A 13,077-nucleotide genomic window follows, 5' to 3' on the forward strand; every position below is an offset into this window, starting at 1 on the left:
TGTACTGTTGGAAAGAGAGGATGTCCTTGAGGGGGCAAGGACAGAATCCATTTGGTTAGAGTTGAGAAGCAAAAAGGGTATGATCACACTATTGGTATTCCAAAGGCCTCCAAAGAGAGAGAGATGGAGGAGCAAATCTGCAGGAAAATCAGAGATGTGCAAGAAGTGGTGATATTGGGGGACTTTAATTACCCAAATATCGATTGGGATAATGTTAGAGTAAAGGGAAAGGAGGGGGAGGAATTTCTGAAATGTGTTCAGGAGAACTTCCTTGACCAGTATATTCTTGGCCCAACTAAGAAGGAGGCATTGCTGGATCTGGTGCTGGGGAATGAGGTGGTCCAAGTGGACCAATTGTCTTTGGAGAACACTTGGGTAAGAGTGATCATCGTATCATAATGTTTAGATTAGTAATGAAGAAGAGCAAGGAACAATCTAAAGTAGAACTTCTAATGGGATGAGAGGGGATCTAGCCAGGGTAAAATGGAACCAAAGATTGATATACCTATCAATTCCTCCAATAAAAGGCGAAGAGTTACGAAGGTGACTAAAGGTTTTTATTGACTAAATAACAGCCCACTCTCGTGGGTGATCCGATCCAAGCAGGAGGAATACCAGCCAGTCGCTCACCTTTATACCTGGCCTGGTGGGTGGAGCCAAGGCGGAGTCGGCAGTGGTCATCCCAGGTATAGCAGTGTGGCAAGAGGCGACCTCGTACCGTGATACAATAGTGGTCAGTGATACAGTTATAACGAACAGTGGTGAACAGTGCTAACGATAGTGAACGTGGTTTACCACATTCACCCCTTGTTTAGAATTAAGTCCGGCGGGGTGAAGTGTACTACCAATTCTGGTAGGTCAGTCTGTCCGGAGGCTTCGTAAGCCTCTCCGATCGCCGCAGCGGTGGTGTTGCCTTATCCGGTGCTGGTGCCTTATCCGGTGTTGATGCTGGTGTTTGCGTGGTCGGCGAGGGCTCGTGGGGTTCCGGCATGCCGTCTACCTGGACTGAGGTTGGGGGGGGTGGTGGCGGTGTTTCCGGATCGGCTGAGGGTGCGAGGTCTCGTAGGGAGACAGTGTCCTCCCGCCCGTCTGGGTACGCCACGTAGGCGTACTGGGGGTTGGCGTGCAGGAGGTTCACCCTCTCGACCAGGGGGTCCGTTTTATGGGTCCTCACGTGTTTCCGCAGCCAGACCGGCCCCGGGGCGGTCAGCCAGGTTGGTAGAGTGGTTCCCGTAGTCGACTTCCTGGGGAAAACGAACATTCGTTCATGGGGGGTGGTGTTAGTGGCCGTGCAAAGTAATGACCGGATGGAGTGCAGCGCTGTCGGGAGGACTTCTTGCCAGCGGGAGGTTGGGAGGCCCTTAGACTTTAAGGCTAAGAGGACGGCCTTCCATACCGTCGCGTTCTCTCTTTCCACCTGACCGTTACCTCTGGGGTTGTAGCTGGTGGTCCTGCTTGCTGCAATACCTCTCTCTAGGAGGAATTGCCGGAGTTCCTCGCTCATGAAGGAGGAGCCCCGGTCGCTGTGTATATAGTTCGGGAACCCGAACAAGGCAAAGAGGGCATTCAGGCACTTAATGACCGTGCTACTGGTCATGTCGGGGCAGGGGAAGGCAAAGGGGAAACGGGAGTACTCCTCAACGATGTTGAGGAAGTACACATTACGGTCAGAGGACGGGAGGGGCCCCTTAAAGTCGATGCTCAGGCGCTCGAAGGGGCGGGTGGCCTTGATCAGGCTTGCTCGGTCCGGCCTATAGAAGTGCGGTTTGCACTCCGCACAGGTCTGGCAGTTCCTGGTCATGGTCCTGACCTCCTCGATGGAGTAGGTCAGGTTGCGGGCCTTAATGAAATGGTAGAGTCTGGTGACTCCGGGGTGGCAGAGCTGGTCGTGGAGGGTCTGAAGCCTATCGATATGCGCGCTGGCGCATGTCATTCGTGAAAGGGCATCAGGGGATTCGTTCAGCTTGCCTGGCCGGTACAAGATCTCATAATCGTAGGTGGAGAGCTCGATTCTCCATCTCAAAATCTTGTCATTCTTGATTTTGCCCTTCAGCTTGTTATTAAACATGAAAGCCACCGAACGCTGGTCGGTGAGGAGGGTAAATCGTTTGCCTGCCAGGTAGTGCCTCCAGCGCCGTACTGCCTCCACGATCGCCTGGGCCTCTTTCTCGACCGACGAATGTCGGATCTCGGGGCCCTGTAGGGTCCTTGAGAAGAAGGCCACTGGCCTCCCCTCCTGGTTTAGGGTGGCGGCTAAGGCGAAGTCGGAGGCGTCGCTCTCCACCTGAAAGGGGATGGACTCGTCCACTGCGTGCATCGTGGCCTTGGCTATGTCTCCCTTAATGAGGGAGAAGGCCGCGCACGCCTCCTCCGTGAGGGGGAAGGAAGTGGCTTTCAGGAGGGGTCTGGCTTTGTCCGCGTAATTGGGTACCCATTGGGCATAGTAGGCGAAAAGCCCCAGGGTTCTCCTAAGTGCTTTAGGGCAGTGGGGGAGGGGTAGCTCCATGAGGGGGCGCATTCTTTCTGGGTCGGGGCCGATGATTCCGTTCTCCACTACGCAGCCGAGGATGGCAAGGCGCGTGGTGTTAAACACGCATTTCTCCTTATTGTAGGTGAGGTTCAGCCGTTGGGCCGTACGGAGGAATTTCTCCAGATTCGCGTCATGTTCCTGCTGGTCGCGGCCGCAGATAGTGACGTTATCTAGGTAGGGGAATGTAGCCTGCAGTTCGTTCTGGTCAACCATCTGGTCCATCTCCCTTTGGAAGACCGAGACCCCATTAGTGACACCGAAGGGGACCCTAAGGAAGTGGTATAGGCGCCCATTCGCCTCGAAGGCGGTATACTGGCGGTCCTCAGGGTGGATAGGGAGTTGGTGGTAGGCCGACTTCAGGTCGATGGTCGAGAATACTTTATACTGTGCAATCTGATTGACCATGTCAGATATGCGGGGGAGGGGGTATGCGTCCAGCTGGGTATATCTGTTTATGGTCTGGCTGTAGTCGATGACCAGGCGGTTTTTATCGCCGGTCTTTACGACTACGACCTGGGCACGCCAGGGGCTGCTGCTCCCCTCGATAATGCCCTCTTTCAGGAGGCGCCGCACCTCAGAGCTAATGAAGGCTCTGTCCCCGGCGCTATACCGCCTGCTTTTGGTAGCGACGGGTTTGCAGTCAGGGGTAAGGTTAGCAAACAGAGAGGGTGGCGGGACCTTGAGGGTGGAGAGGCTGCAGGTGTTACGCGGTGGGCGGTTTAACGTTTGCTGGTTGTTGACTGTGAGTGGGGGGAGGGGTCCACCGTATGCTAGGGTTACGCTTTGGAGGTGGGATTGGAAGTCCAGCCCTAGTAGGACGGCAGCGCAGAGATGGGGGAGGACGAGGAGTTTAAAGTTTTTATACTCCGTGCCCTTAACCGACAGGGTCACGACACAGTAGCCGCTGATGTCCGTGGCGTGGGACCTCGATGCCATCGAGATTCGGCTGCGCGTTGGTAGGACAGAGAGGGAGTAGTGGCTCACCGTGTCTGGGTGGATGAAGCTCTCCGTGCTTCCGCTGTCGAACAGGCAGGTCGTGGCGTGGCCGTTCACTTTGATGTCCATCATTGACTTGGACAGATGGTGCGGGCGGGCTTGGTCCAGGGTGACGGAAGCTAGTGTGTAGCTGAGCGAGTCGTTGTCATCTGCGGGCGAGGCGGTCGGGCGTGGTGAGTAAAATGGCGTCTCCCACGAGGTAGGGCCCCATGAGGCACTATTGGGGTCGGTTGCCTTAATCAAAGATGGCCGCCCCCATGACTCATGTGTGGGGATGCTGGCCTCAGTTGCCCTAAACAAAGATGGCCGCCCCCATGACTCATGTGTGGGGATGCTGGCCTCAGTTGCCCTAAACGAAGATGGCCGCCCCCATAGTTCGCATGCGGCACTGCTGGCCTCTGAGGATCCGCTCCTGCAGGCCTTGGAGAAGTGGCCTTTCTTCAGGCAGGTTCTACATATGGAGTTCTTGGCTGGGCAGCGCGACCTCGGGTGCTTCTCCTGGCCACAAAAAAAACAGCCGGCGGCCCGATCGCGGATGCCCGATGTCGGGGCCGGTGCCGGGGGTGGCGGGGCCGGTCGGGTCCGGGACGCCGACGCAGAGGTAGGTCCCGGGGGCGGCGCTGGGAAGGGTGCTGTGGTAGGGGTCGGGCCCGAGTCCCAGGGTCGCGAGCAGTACCTGGTGAATGCTTCCTGATCTTGGTGGGCCACTTCCAGGGAGATAGCGAGGGCTTCAGCTTTTTCCATGCTGAGGTCTTTAGCTTCCAGCAGTCTTTGCCGTGAGTACTCGGACCGTAGGCCTTTCAGGAATGCGTCGCGGATATTATCTTCAGTATTTTCGGCTGCCGACACCGATTTAAAGTCACAGTTCCTGGCGAGTGCATATAGCGCCTGTGAGAATTCGGCTACTGATTCTCCTGGCTGTTGCGGCCGTGATCTTAGGAGGTGCCTAGCGTACATGTAGTTTACCGGGGTCCGGTACTTCTGTTTCAGCAGGTTGATGGCGGTCTCGTAGGTAGTCATGTCCTCGATGAGAGTGTATACTCTCGGGCTCAGTTGTGCCTGCAGGACACTTAGTTTGGATGCCTGAGGGACGCTGGATTCTCTCAGGTATGATTCGAAGCAGACCAGCCAGTGTTTAAAGTCTGCGGCTGAGTTTGCTGCTCGTGGGTTCAGGTCCAGGTACGGCGGTCTGAGGGCTCGCAGCCAAGCTGGCTGGTGTGGCTGTGCTCCTGGGAGCTGCGCTGGTGGCTCCTCCGCCGGTTGTGACTCGTTGTCGGACATCATTAAATTTAGTCAATAAAATTGATATACCTATCAATTCCTCCAATAAAAGGCGAAGAGTTACGAAGGTGACTAAAGGTTTTTATTGACTAAATAACAGCCCACTCTCGTGGGTGATCCGATCCAAGCAGGAGGAATACCAGCCAGTCGCTCACCTTTATACCTGGCCTGGTGGGTGGAGCCAAGGCGGAGTCGGCAGTGGTCATCCCAGGTATAGCAGTGTGGCAAGAGGCGACCTCGTACCGTGATACAATAGTGGTCAGTGATACAGTTATAACGAACAGTGGTGAACAGTGCTAACGATAGTGAACGTGGTTTACCACAAAGATTGACAGGAAAAACTGTAACGGAACAATAGGTGATCTTTAAGGAGGAGATGTTTCAAGTACAGTCTAGGTACATTCCAACAAGAGGGAAAGTTAGGGGAACCAAAGCCAGGGCTTCTTGGATGACCAGGGAGATGGAGAATATGATGAAACAAAAAAGGAGGGTGTATGATGCATGTCAGGTGAATTCTTCAAGTGAGAACCAGGCCAAATACAATAAGTTGAGAGGGGAAATGAAGAGGAAAATACGACTGGCAGAGAGAGAATATGAGAATAGAATGGCAGTTGACATAAAAGGAAATTTAAATAGTAAGCGGGTATTAAGAGACGGGGTGGGGCCTATTCGAGACAAAGAAGGTGATATATGCTCAGAGGTGCAGGGCAAAGCTAGAATACTTTTGTATCGGTGTTTACTAAGGAAGAGAATGCTGACAAAATATCGGTCGAAGCGGAGATGGTAGAGGTAACGGATGGGGTGAAAATTGATAGGCAGGATGTACTGGAATGGCTGGATATGCTTAGTGGATAAGTCGCCTGGTCCAGATGGCTTGCATCCCAGGTTGCTCAGGGAATTGGGGGTGGAGATAGTGGAAGGGCTTGCTGTAATCTTCCAATCTTCCCTAGATACAGGGGAGGTGCCTGAGGATTGGAAAGTGGCAAATGTGACACCCTTGTTCAAGAAAGGGTGCAAGGACAATTCTAGTAACTGCATCCGGTCAGTTTAACATCAGTGGTGGGTAAGGTTTTAGAAACAATAATCAAGGAAAAAATTAATAGGCACTTGGAGATGTTTAAGTTAATTAAGGAGAACCAGCACGGATTTGTAAAAGGCAGATCGTGTTTGACTAATCTAATTGAATTTTTTGATGAAGTAACAGAATTGATGAAGGGAATGCAGTGGATGATGTCTACATGGATTTTAAAAATGCGTTTAACAAAGTACCACATAGAAGGCTGGTTAACAAAATTGAGGCTCATGGAATAGGAGGGTCAGTGGCAGCTTGGATAAGAAATTGGCTTGAGGACAGAAAACAGCGAGTCATGGTAAATTATTGTTTTTCAGACTGGAGGATGGTAGACAGTGGTGTTCCCCAAGGGTCATTGCTAGGACCACTGCTTTTTTTGATCTATATTAATGACTTGGATATTGGAATACAGTAAAATTTCAAAATTTGCTGATACCAAACTTGGAGGTGTGGCAAACAGTGAGAAGGATACCAATTGACTGCAACATGACATAGATAAGCTAGCAGAATGGGCAAACAAATGGCAGATGGAATTTAATATAGAGAAGTGTGAGGTGATGCATTTTAGCAGAAGGGATAGGGAGAGGCAATATAGACTTAATGGTACAGTTCTAAAGAGTGCAGGGACCGAGGGACCTGGGGGTTCGTGTGCATAGATCTTTGAAGGTGGCAGGACATATTGAGAGTAGTTAGCAAAGCATATGGGATCTTGAGCTTCATAAATAGAGGTATTGAGTACAAAAGCAGGGAAGTTATACTGAACCTCTGGTTAGGCCACAACCAGAGTATTGCGCCCAGCTCTAGTCATCACGCTTTAGGAAGGATGTGAAGGTCCTTGAGAGGGTGCAGAGGAGATTTACCAGTGTGGTTCCAGGGATGAGTGATTTTAGCTACAAGGTTAGGTTGGAGAAGCTGGGGTTCTCCTTGGAGCAAAGGAGGTTATGGGGAGATTTGATAGAGGTGTACAAGATTATGACGGGTTTGGATAAGTTAGACAAAGAAAGGCTGTTCCCATTAGCTAATGGTACAAGGTCCAGGGGACACAGATTTAAGGTTTTGAGCAAGAGATACGGGGGGGATGTGAGGAATAACTTTTTAACAGCGAGTGGTAAAGACCTGGAACTCGTTGCCAACGAGGGTGGTGGAAGCGGAGACTATCAATGATTTCAAATATAAATTTGACAGGCATTTGCAGGGCTACGGGGATAGAGCGGGGGAATGGGACTGACTGGATTGCTCTACGGAGAGCTGGCATGGACTTGGTGGGCTGAATGGCCGCCTTCTGTGCTGTAATATGACTATGACTTCGATCCCCACCTTGAACAATTTTTGGCAATGTTGCTTGCACCTAGAAGCTGTGCTGTAGAAGCGCACAATGCCAAATGAAAGTATTTTGTGCCAGGATCACTCTTTCATCTTTAATAGAATCATAGACAGCACAGAAGAGGCCATTTGGCCCGTCGAGCCCGTGCCGGCTCTCTGCAAGAGCACTTCAGCTAGTAACCCTGCAAATCTTTTTCCTTCAGGTAATTGTCCAACTCCCTTTTGAAAGCCACGATTAACTCTGCCTCCACCAACCTTTCGGGCAGTGCATTCCAGATCATAACCACTCGTTGCTTAAAATTTTTTTTTTCTCATGTCGCCTTTGGTTCTTCTGCCAATCACCTTAAATCTGTCTCTTCTGTTTCTCGACCCTTCCGCCATTGGGAACAGTTTCTCTCTATCTACTCTGTCTAGACCCCTCATGATTTTGAACACTTCTATCAAATCTCCTTGCAACCTTCTCTGCTCTAAGGAGAACAACACCAGCTTCTCCAGCCTATCCACGTAACTGAAGTCCCTCATCCCTGGAACCATTCTCGTAAATCTTTTTTGCATCCTTCCCAACGTGTAGTGCCCAGAATTGGGGACAATACTCCACTTGAGGCTGAACCAGTGTTTTATAAAGGTTCATCATCTCTATATATAATATACATACAGACAGGAAAAGTTCTGATATCCAGCACCGACGGGACCGGCGTGTTGCCGATCTATCAAAAGTGCCGGACATGCAAAGTCAACGTTGAAGCATACGGAGATGAAAATCTCCTGTATTTGACAACAAACACTGTTGCTCAGCAACAGCTCGTAAACACTCGGCCCGTACCTTGAAGCGTCTCTGAAGCTGTTGCGAAGCTCCAAAGACGCTTTCCAGAGCCTGCCTGTTAACAGAATGCTAGGAGAAGAAAAAAACACGAACTAAAACGGCTGCTGATTTCTGCCGTTAGAGCAAAGTTTCCGGCCATACAACCTCCGGATAAACCAAAGTTTCCTGTATATAAATATATTTTATATATAAATATATATATAATATAAAAAAAATATAATATCTATAAAGCCCAGGATCCTGTATGCTTTTTTAATCGCTTTCTCAATCTGCCCTGCCACCTTCAACGATTTGTGCATATGTACCCCCCTGGTCTTTGTTTCTGCACCCCCTTTAGAATTGTACCCTTTAGTTTATATTGCCTCTCCTCATTCTTCCTACCAAAATGTATCACTTTGCAATTTTCCATGTTAAATTTCATCTGCCACGTGTCCGTCCATTCCACCAGCCTGTTTATGTCCTCTTGGAGTCTATCCCTATCCTCCTCCTCACTGTTCACTATACTTCCAAGTTTTGTCATCTGCAAATTTTGAAATTGTACCCTGTACGTCCAAGTCATTAATATGCATCAAGAAAAGCAGTGACCCCGGGGAACACCACTACAGGTAGACTACCCTTTATCCGGACTTCCGAAAACCGAAACCCTCTAAAAACCGAAGGTTTTTTCGGTCAGCGTAAGTCGTGCGCACGACATGACCAGAGTGGCGCACGACTTACAGGCCTAGCCGGATAAGGGATAGTGTAGCATTTTTCCGCACTTCTGAAAACCGAAATCGTTCAGCGTAAGTGTACCAGCCTTTATCCGCACATCCGAAACCAGAAAACCTCTGAAAGCCAAAAGTGGAGCAAAGCATGACTTCGGATAAGGGATCGTGTATCCTTTATCCGCACTCCCGAAAACCGAATTACCTCTGAAAACCGAAGTGTTTTCGCGCACCTTCCGAAATCCGAAATTTTCCTAAAACCGAAACACGGCTGGTCCTGAGGTTTTCGGATAAAGGATAGTCTACCTGTATATACCTCCTTTCAGTCTGAAAAACAGCCGTTCATCAATACTCTTGTTTCCTGTCACTTAGCCACATTCACATCCATGCTGCCACTGTCCCTTTTATTTTATGGGCTTCACTTTGCTGGCAAGCTTATTATATGGCACTTTATCAAACACCTTTTGGAAGTCCATGTATACCACATCAACCGCATTTCCCTTATCAAACCTCTGTTGCCTCATCAAAAAACTCAATCAAGTTAGTTAAACACGATTTGCCTTTGACAAATCTGTGCTGGCTTTCCTTAATTAATCCACACTTGTCCCAGTGACTTAATTTTGTCCCAGATTATCATTTCTAAAAGCTTCCCCACTGGTTAAACTGACTGGCCTGTAGTTGCTGGGTTTATCCTTGCACCCTTTTTTTAACACGGGTGTAACATTTGTAATTCTCCAGTCGTCTGGCACCACCCCTGTTTCTAAGGAGGATTGGAAGATTATGGCCAGTACCCCTGCAATTTCCACCTTTACTTCCCTCAGCATCCTAGGAGGCATCCCATCTGGCCCTGGTGACTTATCTACTTTAAGCAGAGCCAGCCTTTCTAGTACCTCCTTTATCAATTTTTATCCCATCCAGTATCTCAACTACCTCCTTTTTCACTGTCTTTGGCAGCATCATCATCTTAATAAAGACAGATGCAAAGTACTCATTTAGTACCTCAGCCATCCCCTCTGCCTCCATGCGTAGGTCTCCTTTTTGGTCCCTAATCGGCCCCACCCCTTCTCTTGCTACCTGTTTATTATTTATATATGCCTATAGAAGACTTTTGGATTACATTTTATGTTAGCTGCCAGTCTAGTCTCATCCTTTCTCTTTGCCCCTCTTATTTCCTTTTTCACTTCCCCTCTGAACTTTCTATATTCAGCCTGGTTCTCACTTGTATTCTCAACCTGACATTTGTCATACGCCCCCTTTTTCTGCTTCATCTTGCTCTCTATCTCTTTCGTCATCCAGGGAGCTCTGGTTTTGGTTGCCCTTCCTTTCCCCTCTCATGGGAATGTACCTCGACTGTATCTGAACTATCTCCTCTTTAAAGGCAGCCCATTGTTCGATTACAGTCTTTGATTCCAATTTACCCGGGCCAGATCCGTTCTCAACCCACTGAAATTGCCGCTCCTCCAGTTAAGTATTTTTACTCTAGATTGCTCCCTGTCCTTTTCCATAGCTAATCTAAAGCTTATGATACTATGATCACTGTTCCCTAAATGTTCCCCTACTGATAATTGCTCCACTTGACCCACCTCATTCCTCAGAACCAGATCCAGCAATGCCCTCTTCCTCGTTGGGCTGGAAACATACTGATCAAGAAAGTTCTCCTGAACACACTTCAAAAATTCTTCCTCCTCCTCTGCGCTTTACACTATTACTATCCCAGTCTATATTAGGATAATTAAAGTCCCCCATTATCACTACTCCATAGTTCTTGCACCTCTCTGTAATTTCCCTGCAAATTTGCTCCTCTATCTTTCCCACTAGTTGGCCTATAGAATACACCTAGTAGTGTACTGGCACCTCTATTATTTCTTAACTCTAACCAAATAGATTCTGTCCTTGACCCCTCCAGGATATCCTCTCTCTCCAGCACTAATATTCTCTTTGATCAATACTGCCACTCCACCTCCTTTCTTTTCTTCCCTGTCTTTACTGAACACCTTATATCCAGGAATATTTAATACTCAATCCTGCCATTTTTGGGGCCAGGTCTCCGTTCTTGCCGTGACATCATATTCCCACGTAGCTATTTGCACCTGCAGCTCACCAACTTTATTTACAACGCTTTGTGCATTTACACACACCATCTTTTTGAAACTGCTGGATCAGGGTTCTTAATTTGCAAAGATTCTGTGTTGCTATTTCTGACTATTACCTATGCTACACTGTCCAAATTCTGACGCTCCTTGAAAGTATGGCCATTTGTCCTTGACACTGAGATTTAAGTTTTGACTCTGAACAACCTATTGTCACAAATATTTTAACTTGCGGGTTTTTGCAAGCCCCAAACGATTGCTTTGCTAGCCCATGACTCAGCTGGGAGGGTCCATGAGCAGCACACATTGGTGGTAGATTCATCTAATCTTGTAGATACAGTTCTCCAGTCTCATTTGTCTTCTCAATGGAAGTTATATGCAGATTTCAGCTTCTCAGGAAATTATGGTGTTCAAGTTTTATCTTCCACCTGATGGTTTTTTCCATTGCATCAGTAAATATGCACAGGAAGTTAACTTTGGCCCGTAATTTGCAGACAGCGGCGAAGCAAAGGCATTTGCTGCTGGCCATGAAGAAAGCTGACCACAGAGATCTTGCGATCTCTGCAGCGAGAAGTTCGCCTTTTTCACCGTTCAATTGTTTTCAGTGTTGTAGTGGGAATTCCCTAGTGCACCGCCACTGTGACATCAACAAGCTGCCTAAGCAGCCAGTCACATTGCAGAATCCTCACTGACAGAAAATGAGGAGCTGCTTTTATTAGGACTTTTTAAAAATGTTGAGAGCGAAACAAAGATTGGGACTCTCACATAAGGTAGAACCTGAAATATGAACAAACTTTTTTTTAAAGATTTTTTATAAGTTGTAATTTTTGTCGTAATGGAGAAATTTGACACACCACAAATAATAAAAAATTAGTTTTTCAGGGCCAGAATGTTTGTTTACCAGTCAATACACTGTTAAAACCCCAGTTACACTTATTTCAACAAGGCTTAAAAATGGGGTATTTAACAGCGATATTACCGCGGAAAAGCTCAATTTTTCATCAGTTTCGCAGATTTCACTGATTGCCGACTATGGGGTGTGGGGGGTTGGGGGGGGGGGGGGGGGCGGGGCGGGTCCACTGCATAGCCAGTGTCGGAGCAGTGAATGACTGATCACAACTTAAGGATTTACGCGTTTAGATGCACCTGCACTACATCCTGAAGTTGCGGTCAGTTTCAAAGGGGTATTAACGGCGAACACTGTTGTTCGCATTATTACCCATCGCGAATCTGGCCCATTGTTTTGGGTTAGCTTTATGACACTCGTCCTATCTGGACCATTTGCTTTGGAAACATGAGTTAAGTGAAACCATTAATAAACGGTTTAGGAATGTTATTGCAGTAAATTCCCTTATCAAAACACATCAGGACACATCAAGGGAAATGTAGCACCCTTTACTTGAGCAGTGTCTGTTTTTTGGGTTAACAAATGGAAGGCTGTGGGCCATTTGCAAGGCAGGGACTCGGATGGAATTATGTATGGTTTAGGTAATAACTGACTGCTTAAGGACATACTTTGTTGCTGTATTAAATCGGGTATGAAGATACAGGAAACTTGTTTAAACGGCACCTAAATACCCGGAATTCTCTCTTAACCGGCAAAATTCATACTCCGAAAACAACACCTCAATAACCGGAAATGTTGCCGAGTCCGAGTCTCCCGCGGTGGCCGAGTTAGTCAGTGGGGGTAGTTCTCCAAACTGCCACTACTCGGTTTCTTGGCGCTGTCGGAAGTCCGAACACCTCAATAACAGGAGTCTGACTCTCCCGCGCTGCCGGTAGTCTCTTCCGACCCGCCATTTTTCTGTGTCTCCCGTGCTGCTGGTAATCTCTTCCGATCCGCCATTTTTCTGTGTGTGTCTCCATCTTTATCGCAAATTATCTCCCCCCATCTTGCATTATGGAATTCCCAAAAGTTGGTCCAAGCAAAAAGACTTGGAATAAGTGTACAGTCAACTACAGTATATAAGTTTTGTTTTACTGTTAAGTAATTAGAGTTATGGATTATCCTCAATTGGCAGTACTGTACTTAATCAAGCATCTTCCACCATCCATTTAACACAACATTCTGTAGGTGAGTACCCAATTACTGTACATGTCTTGATTTTTAAAAATTTTTGTTAAAAATAGCCTCCGTAGATAACCCTCTCCATCATCCGGAATTTTTAATCAACCGGCACCATCCCGGTCCTGTCGGTGCCGGATACCAAAGCGTTTCCTGTACATCCTTTCGAGTTCTACTATGATGGTTTGTTTTA

At 48.0% G+C, this 13,077-nt stretch overlaps 1 protein-coding gene across 7 annotated transcripts in view; it reads left to right on the forward strand.

The window, feature by feature from the left end:
* Positions 1-13,077, forward strand: part of caprin1b (cell cycle associated protein 1b) — a 121,355-nt gene that overhangs the window by 78,723 nt on the left and 29,555 nt on the right. The gene's annotated exons all lie outside the window — the stretch shown is intronic.

The sequence above is a fragment of the Somniosus microcephalus genome, chromosome 15 (genome assembly GCF_052327205.1).
Source record: "Somniosus microcephalus isolate GS21.2 chromosome 15, FLI_Smic_1.0, whole genome shotgun sequence".
Classification (NCBI taxonomy): Eukaryota; Metazoa; Chordata; class Chondrichthyes; order Squaliformes; family Somniosidae; genus Somniosus; species Somniosus microcephalus.